The 9,597-nt window shown below is 40.1% G+C and overlaps 1 long non-coding RNA gene across 1 annotated transcript in view; it reads right to left on the minus strand.

Annotated features, from left to right (window-relative positions):
* LOC130921707 (uncharacterized) overlaps nucleotides 1–9,047 on the minus strand; it is a 23,111-nt gene extending 14,064 nt beyond the window's left edge. The window contains exons 1-2 of the long non-coding RNA XR_009064394.1: nucleotides 8,903–9,047; nucleotides 5,728–5,850 (exon numbers count right to left, since the gene is read on the minus strand). This is a non-coding gene — a long non-coding RNA (uncharacterized LOC130921707). The remainder of the gene's footprint in view (nucleotides 1–5,727; nucleotides 5,851–8,902) is intronic.
* Nucleotides 9,048–9,597: the final 550 nt, after the last annotated feature.

Below are 9,597 nucleotides of genomic sequence, written 5' to 3' on the forward strand. Positions count from 1 at the left end.
AATAGTATACTGCACAGGTCCACATGGGTGTCCTTTTCACAGTTCTGGGACCTAATTCAAAGTTGGATTTCCATGAAGCTTTAAAAGTGCTGTTTTACATTTAAGGCAAAGCCGGCTTGTCGTCATCCCCGTTGACTACGATAAAGCAATTAATCCAGAAAACCTCAGTGTGCCTCTCGGGTACAATTTGATTGATCAATCTGGTCCTAATCCTCACTCCCTTGTGCTTCGAAAACAACTGTTGTCGCGTTGTTTCTCGTCACTGTCGTTTTATGTTCATTCAGTAGCATCCACTCTTCTTATATTTTGAGTCCATTCCCCTCTAAAGTGCCCAGTAATCAGGATGGACAGTAAGGAGTGAAAATGAATGACACTCATCGATCCGATCCCGTTATCGGAAATCGGGCCAATCTCGCCATTTTTCAGACGATCGGAATCGGGTGGAAAGGATAGGGTTTTTCATTTTTAAAAAAAATGTTTTTCTGCGTCATGCTAGTACAGCGCCACAGCCTCTCACCCTCCCTCCTGCTAAGCAGCGTGGCCAAACTGTCCAGCTTGCATTTGGTACTTGGGGAAAATATTAGAAACTAAAAAACACATAATTAATATAAATCCAATAATTATAGAGGGCACTGTATGCAAGTTTAACGAGCTTCTCTGGCAACATCAAAGCCACAAACCTGTCAGTCATGGGGGTGGGTCAGTGATGCTGTGGGGCTGTTTCCCTTCCAAAGGACCTGGGAACCTTGTTAGGGTGCATGGCATCATGAATGCTTTGAAATACCAGGACATTTTAAATCAAAATCTGTTGCCCTCTGCCCGAAAGCTGAAGATGGGTCGTCACTGGGTCTTTCAGCAAGACAATGACCCTAAACATATGGCCAAATCGACACAGAAATGGTTCACCACATACAAAATCAAGCTCCTCCCATGGCCATCTCAGTCCCCAGACCTAAACCCCATTGAAAACCTGTGGGGTGAGCTGAAGAGGAGAGTACAGAGGAGAGGACCCAGTCCTCTGGATGATTTAGAGATTCTGCAAAGAGGACTGGCTGAAGATCCCTCTTTCTGTCTTTTCCCATCTAGTGAAACATTATAGGAGAAGATTAGGTGCTGTTTCGTTGGCAAAAGAGGGTTGTACAAAGTATTAACACCAGGGGTGCTAATAATTGTGACACACATTATTTGATGTCAAATAATTATTTCTTTATGTGGGATTTTTTTCCCCACTGAATAAATGCGCTTGTATTGAAGGTTGGATTTTTCTTTTTTTCCATTAAGGTCCCATATTACTTAGAAGAAAAAAAAATATTAAAAGCTAAAAAACACATAATTATTATAAATCCAATAACTATGGAGGGCACTGTAAGTGTGCTGTGGCAACTCATTATGTGAGAGGCTATTCTCAATTTCTCAGCAGTGGACTCACTCAATGAAGCATTTATTAAAGACAAGCATTTTTCTATGTTATTCTTGTTTAAAAATAATTCACATTATGAAGGCGGCAAAGTGGGACAGTAACATGTTTGGAATTCTTGTAAAAACAAAAACAAAAAAAAACAAAAAAAAATTTATGTATCGGACTGGGACTCTGTATCGGCAGATTCACAAAATCAGGTGACTCGTACTCTGGTGCGATCCGGACATTCCTACCTTGCACACCTAATGCCAGGTTATGTGCATACAGTAGGTTTGTGCATATAAACAGAGTAGGTTGTTAATCCTCTTACAGATTAGAGGTCCTAATTTATCAGGCGTGACAGACGCAAACTCACCGGATGAAGGTGTTTCTACAGCAAAAAGAGTTTCTTGGGTTGAATTCGGTGGGCTGATATTGTACTACGATAAATGATTGAAATTTCAGGAAATGGAGAAAATGAACTGTAAAAAAACATACATTCACAAATTGCGTGTAAAAATGTCATTGTAATGTAAATCCATTGATTACGTTGCACCAGAAAAAAACAATACTGTAGCTGTTGTTTGGGACAATTTTTGTCTCTTTGACACCTCAAACTACAAAACTTGAAAAACATGACTGAGCATGGATTTTTGATGGAAAATAATCCTTATTCAGAGACAACAGAGCCACAGTGAGCAACACTGATTTCCTGCATGACTTGATTTGTATGTCAGGGGCTTATTTAAATAGCGTTGGCCATTCACAGCATAAAACGCGTCATCTTTTCTCATGATCATGACACACACATTTTATGACCCATCGGGACACACAGTCTTGATAAAATAAGCATATGCGCACTCTCAGTGCTGAGATGCCTATATTTGCCTGCCATTTTGGCATTTCAGTCTCATACATACTTAACATGTTGGGCATTGATCCATTTAGAGCAGTGCTTCTCTCAAGCGCCCCACGTAGAAAAAAAATTATTTTGACCCCACACATTCTCTGCCGCGGCTGAATATTCGCCAATAAAAAGGTTACGAGAAGATTATTCCTCGTCTCCCACCATAGTCACAGTGAAGCCAAGCACTACATATGCTTTGTTATATATTCTGGTCACTTTTTCCCCCTCATTAGGTCCATCTCTCTGGCTTTTTTTTTCAACCCTGTTCAATATAGTTTCTCTCTTGGGGGTTTGATCACCACATTTCATATACGTAGCGCTAATACTCATTGCACCATTATGAGAGCACCATTGTCATCTACTGTAGTAGATGTACTGGCCGTATCAGTGTAGTTTGCCTAGTGGAAACCCGTTCATTGCATACGTGGGAGGGGGCATTCCAGGTGGCAGTGAGCGTTTGCTAACAAATGGATGGAGCGGCAAAGCGTGAGTTAATTTGCCACGGAGGGGCACATCAGAAATAGAAACCTGTGCTATTTCAGAGTGGTAAATGCAGAGCCTGTCCAATAGCGGATGTGATAGCGAAGTTATATCTTGCTGTTTTGGCGGACGGATACACACAAGTCATTGGACAGTGGAAGTCTTGATAAGTGAGCATTTTTGAGGTTTCCCCAAGATTTGGGACATTTAAGAAGTGCCTCTTACACTTCTCACAGATAAGCTAAATGATGTCTCGATATGCTTTTACGTGGAACTGTTGTTCACAAATTTATTCATGTTCACACCGAAACTACAGCCCTTCTCACTGTTGTTATAATCTCTCCTTCGTTTCGGAAAATGACAAAAGACATGCCTTTCTTATACAACAATGACAAATAAATGCATTCAAGCTTAGCACTATAATTAATCGGTTTGACAAAAGTGGCCGCACTTCACTTCCTGGCCACGTCTACGTCACCACTATAAGGGGGTGAGGTCATTCCTTTTGTCATCATCTTGCACTTTCCTGTGGGACCCTTTCACACTGGGCTGCCGCTTTTGTACAAAGGTCTTAAAGGGTAGAGGTCAAAAATTATCTGCAAATCTTGATCTCAAATCCAAAGTGATGAAAGACTTCCATCTTCAGGTGTCCATCTGACATTACAGGTTTGAAAATCCACACTTGATGAATAATCGTGAGTGGCATGAAACGGTTGCATTTCAGTTGATGAATTAAAAAAGCCATTACAGAGAATGAGTTAACTAATAATTTTTAAATGGGTTAATTAGGTCAACAGAACAGTAGGTTTAAGGCTACCATACAAGTCTTTTAGTAGCAATCATGTTAAAACTTGTCCACCAGAATCTAAGGGTTGAGCTCCATCAAAGACTAACGGATTTTACTCAGTGACTCACAGCCATCGACGGTAATAGATGTCCAATCCATTTTGACTTTCACTGCTGGCCCTTCAAGTTTATACGGATTGGATGTCTACAACCCCGAGCAAAAAGTATGGAATCACCACTCTCGGACGAGCACTCACTCAGAAATGTTATCATGTAGAACAAACTTGGATAAAAAACTTGAAAAAATAATGAATCAGTTCAAAAGTGCAACTCTTTAGCATTCAGAAACACTAAAAGAAATGAATAAAAAACATTTTGGTGGTCAGTAAATTTTACTTTTATAGAGCGAGAGAATTTTCCAATGCAGATTCTTGACTCTTGACAAGGTGATGATGCAGTAACTTCGGTTTGGTGCCGTTCCAGTGAGATTTACAAAGATGACTCCCTGATGAAAACATCAAAATTCCCTCAGTCTTTGAGGATACGGGGCTACATGTCAGGCAGAGGCACTGGGGACATAGTTGTGGTTAAATCTTCAATAAATGTACAAGTTTACATTGAAAATTTAGACTGCTTCCTTATCCCTTCAATTGAAAATGTTTGTCATTTTCCAAGATGGCAATCCATCATGCCTCAGAGCTAAAACTGTTAAGCATTCCTTGGAGAAAGACTCATCCAGTCAATGCCATGGCTTGCAAATAGCCCAGATCTCAACCCTATTGAAGACCTGTGGTGGAAATGGAAAAAAATGGTCCAGAGCAAGGCTCCGACCTGCAAGGATGATCTAGCAACTGCAATCAAAGATAGTTGGCACCAAATTGATGAAGAATACTCATCAAGTCCATGCCTCAGAGACTGCAAGCTGTCATAAAAGCCAAAGGTGGTGCTACTAAATACTAGAGATGTGTTTTGAACGTTATTTCTTTGTTTTTCATGATTCCATATTTTTTTCCCTCAGAATGGAGTGATTCCATATACTAGTATACTGTATTTCCCTGCACTTGCAGTATAAAAGTAACTTTTACTGACCACCACAATGTTTTTTATTCATTTCTTTGAGTGTCTCTAAATGCTAAAGAGTTGCACTTTTGAACTGATCCATTATTTTTTCAAGCTTTTTAATCTGAGTTTTTTCTACATGATAAAATGTCTGAGTGAGTACTTGTCCGAGACTGGTGATTCCATACTTTTTGCTAGGGGTTGTAATAGTCAACCACATCCAATAAGTCTGTTCCTCTTAATATTTTAGCCAACAATTATCAATCTTTAATTATGGCTGAGAGTGGAAAAACAGCCAAGGTGCCGAGACGCTTTCAGAACACTTCCTGTTTTCAGCTCATTTTGGCAGCTGCTAATGATACCTGTGAATAAACGCCGTCTCATTTTTCTATTAATATATCATCATCGTCATCATCATGGTAGAGTGAGGGCTGGGTTTAATTTTAGCAGCTCTCACCTCCTATTCTGCAATCTTGGGTCACTTAAGATTTTCACGAGGGTGGCAGGTGGCTTTGACCCTTTCAAGCCCAAACCATTAAATAATTGAAAGCAATTTAAAAATTATTTAAACTTTGAGATTGTAATGTTGCCTCGAAACAAACAAACAAAAAATCTAATATAAATTTTCATAAATTTGTATCATATTTACTGCATATGATACATCTGGTTTTCTCAGGGGAAAATATCATATTGCTCACAATTCATGTATCAAATATGATACATACTGTATGGCTACATAGACTACCTTGTGCTTGTCACGAATGTGTTTATATTCCAAGCTCCATTACAGGAACGTACCTGCGAGGCACTGCACAAGACACCACAACACTTCTGCAAGTGGGCTGGTTGTTAATTTGGCGGCGAGAGGCTGCGCCCCTCCCTTTAAGGAGAGGCAAAATAACTATTGAGGTCACGCTTCCTTATCCGTGAAAGTGGGTCACTTGTTGCATTGGTCAGCCTCGGAAAGGACGTTTGGATTGCAGATGACACGACATAGACTTTTTACAAGTCGTTAGTTTCTCATTTTTCTTGGATGAATATATATCATATTCCTGCTTATCTTTCGTCACAGTGAGTGTGAGCATCTCATTTTTACCTCGGAGGAGATTTGAGGAAGCGCTTTAATCTCGACACTCTGAAACGGGTCAGGAGCAGGTGAGCGAGAACACCTCGCTGGACTGGGATCAGCTGGAAGGGCCTCCGTGTTTGTCGGCGTGACCTATTGTCACACAAGCGAGGGGGGAGGATTAAGTCAGCGAAAATATTTACAGCCGTCTCTTGAGTAGTCATTGCCCAATTTTGTCGTCCGTTCAAATACTCTTTTCCCCTCAAAAGCTTTGATGATCAATTAATGCAGATCATTTCAAATGTCCTCCTAGTACACATGGTTAATTGACGTTTATACGTATCAGTGTAAACATCCTGCAAATACATAAAATTTGCTTTGATTTATTTTACATGTAAAAAAAGAAAACACCTCGGCTATAATTGACTCTTTTAAAATCCGGAAAAAGCATTAACAGCGACAGACGTCAAATCCATTTAAGCTGAGAAGTCTGGTTGAGAATAATAATGTTTCAGTGCTATTGACAGTGATATGCATCAAATTAGTTTGAACTGGGAAGTTTAGCAGTGATTAATAAATTCACCGAGCATTCGCCCACCTCACGGGATGATATCTTCAGAAGTACTCGCATTCATTCACTAAATATTACCGACTGCTGCTGTCCATCTCTCATACATATTTTGGTGTCAATGACCACTTGAACATACAATATGAAGAATGAAGACAAAGAAAAGTGCATTTACATATATTCTTAATTCGTGTGGTTTGGCCGTGGATTATTAGCAAGATGTCTCTGAACTAGGAAATGAAATTCAAAAGCTACTGTTTATGAAGTCAGTCTTCATGAAGAGGGCCCAAAACACTGGTTTAAAATACTCAGGGATTTCTCCCAAAATGTAAATTGCGTGATGGCTCATGTTTATGTTAAATTGTATTATCCATATGCGATGCTGTAACACCATTTTTCTGGAGACTGGCGTTTTTTATAGCGGAACTAATGGCCAGTTGGCCTCTCGTGAAAACCAGTTACTTGACACTGCACAACAGTTTAGTTCATTTCCAGCCACATCAGCAATCTTGGCTGTCTTTTCACAGCCTCCATTATAAAAAAAAACTCAACGTGTGTTTTGACACCTTGAGTTTCCACTAAACATCCCGTTATAGCTTTTCATTATAAGCGGATTTTAAGGGGGAGCCAGGCCCCCCATGGTGTCCGAAAAGTGTCATTGCATGTAATTGACTTTCCTATGCATATTAAAGTTGTAAAGCAATAAAACTGCAACAAAAATGAATGAACAAAAAATATATATTTTTATAATGGGTCAAAATTATTTTTCGAGCACCTTAGACGGTCATTTGCTTTGCATATATATATACATATATATATATTTTAGAAAAAAACTATTTTAAAAAATTACTTTTTCTTTGATCGAAAATATTATCGAAAAACTTTTTTGGAGGATTGAAATATTTAGACACAAATGTCCTAATCATAATATGGCCCAAACACAAAAAGAATTGCTTCAATCAAAGAAAACTTTTTCAATGAAAAATTAAGTGTTCAAATGCAAATTTTTCAATCTCAAATATTTTTTCGCAATCAAAAACTTTTTCTATGATTGAAATTTTTCTTTTTTTGATTGAAGTGATTTTCTTTTTGAAAATATTTTTTGAAGCAACTTATTTTTCGACTGAATAATAAAAACAAAAAATGTCCTAGCCAAAATGTGACCCAAAAACAAATCAACATTGTTTCAATCAAAAAAACAAACAAACAAAAAAAAACATCAAAGAAAAATAGCATTCACATGCTTATTATTTTTTTTTTAGTTTCAAATTTATTTTTGCATTCAAACACTTTTTTTTGTTGAAGCGACATTTTTGGGGTTGAATAATAAAGACACAAATCTACCTCCATATGGCTCCGCCCGGGGGATACAATTTTTGACTGGGGTAACTACATTGCCACGACATCGGCGGGCGTACCATATTCAGTGGATGACGAGCTTGGCGAAAAGTATTGCCAAAGCAACCTGATGTAGAATTCCCTTCAAGAATGATGGGAATAAAAATGCTCACTGTCAACTTATTATTATAAATATTCTTGTAAACTATTTTTATTGCTGACACCGCGTTTCGGGGTCATCAACTTGTTGTGCCCACCCCTGCCCCAAAAGATAAACTCTGCCTATGCTTTTCATGTAATTTTACTGTGGCGTCAGTGGAAGAGTGGAAGATACCCATTGCATTGTGCTCCTGCTGACTTCCAAAACATATGATTCACAAATCCATCAAAAACATCCACTGACTCATCCGTTCTGAATGGAAGCATCTGCATTGGTTCTGTCTCCGTCTGTTTATTTATCCTATGCTATCGAATGCCAGCATCCTTCTGAAGGGAGGAGGGCCTAGGGGCTACTCGGCAGCGCCCCCCTGAGCTCCACAGCCGCAACGAATTTCATCATATCAAGTGCGCACTAAAAAGGAGCCAGATTATTGTTGAACTCTCGGCAGCTTGTGACGCAGCAAAATGTTGTTGTCACCTGAAACGCCACGCCTGTGACGTGTCCGTTCTCTAGCAAGCACTTTATACATCAAATAATATGACATATTATAGGGGAAATTGACGTGGCCGCTTTAATTGGGTTGTAAGAAGTGAAAAGGGATTGTATCGACTCATCAGTGTTGTACCATTGTTAACTGCGTAACATGGACGGTCCTGTTCCACTGATTACGCACTGTCCATTTCTTGCGCAGCATCCTATTCGGGGCTTTTGCTTTCACACGTTTTGTTTACATCGCTCTCTCATCCTCCACGAACGGGCCCGAGTCAAGTTTGTGACGCCGAGTCGCGCACACAAGTTGACGTGATGTTGCTATTTTCCGGCCGCCTTGGCGGAAATTCCCACCGGATCTCAACCGAGCCTCCACTTCTGACGCAGTTTCATTTACCTGTTGTCAAGTCCGAGGGAAACCTTGTTGTTTTCAAGGCCCGCACGGGCATTCTCGTCGCGTCGGTGTTGTGACCACGAGTGATGTTTTTCTTTGTATTTAAAATAATATTTTGAGTACTTATACAGCAGCCCCGTCGGGTATTTATTGGGGCACTTCGCGCAAGCAATAGGAACTACTTTTAGTGGTATTCTCGACGCGGTGTTACGCAGCGCGATGACGGGCTTGTCTTGTAATAACAGAAATAACGTACGTGTTAGTCGCGGGGGTCGTTTTCCTCCCAAGCCGGTGGGGTGTCATCGGTCATCCGGCGACTCCATGAAGGCACGGCCTGTCGCGGTTGTCCCCTCCGCCGCCACTGTCGGCCCCGGGAGCGCACGTTTATCTGCGGCGTATCCCACAGTAACGATTTTCCATAGCGCAGGCAACGAGGGTCCCGCCCACAGACACTCCCCCGGCCGCTGATTGGCAGGAAGCTCCAAGAAACAAGGCGTCATCACCGGAATCACATGTGGCTGACGCATGTTTACAAACATCACTTGAGTCACGTGGTGATAGGCGCCATGTTTTACCGTAAAGTGACCCCTTTTGTCGTAATCGGCGCCTTAGTTTACATAACTATTAAAGAAATATGACGGGAAACGTCAACGACATTCGTGACGTCAGTTGACGTTTGAAGATGGACGTACCAACAATTACTTTGTTGGACATACCACGTTTATCGATGATAAATATTTTGCAAAAAATAGAGGGAAACAAGAAAATATTTTATATTTGAGGTTTACATTATTTCTCATATTTTCTTGCATGGGACATTAGATAGTGTTAAATTATTCACTGCCGCTGTATGTTTGTGCTTTACATTATTTCTTATACTTTTATTTTCTTGCATATGACAAACATTGTTAAATTATTCACTACCGCTGACAGCGAATCCATTTTGTCTTG

Source organism: Corythoichthys intestinalis, chromosome 9 (genome assembly GCF_030265065.1).
Source record: "Corythoichthys intestinalis isolate RoL2023-P3 chromosome 9, ASM3026506v1, whole genome shotgun sequence".
Lineage (NCBI taxonomy): Eukaryota > Metazoa > Chordata > Actinopteri > Syngnathiformes > Syngnathidae > Corythoichthys > Corythoichthys intestinalis.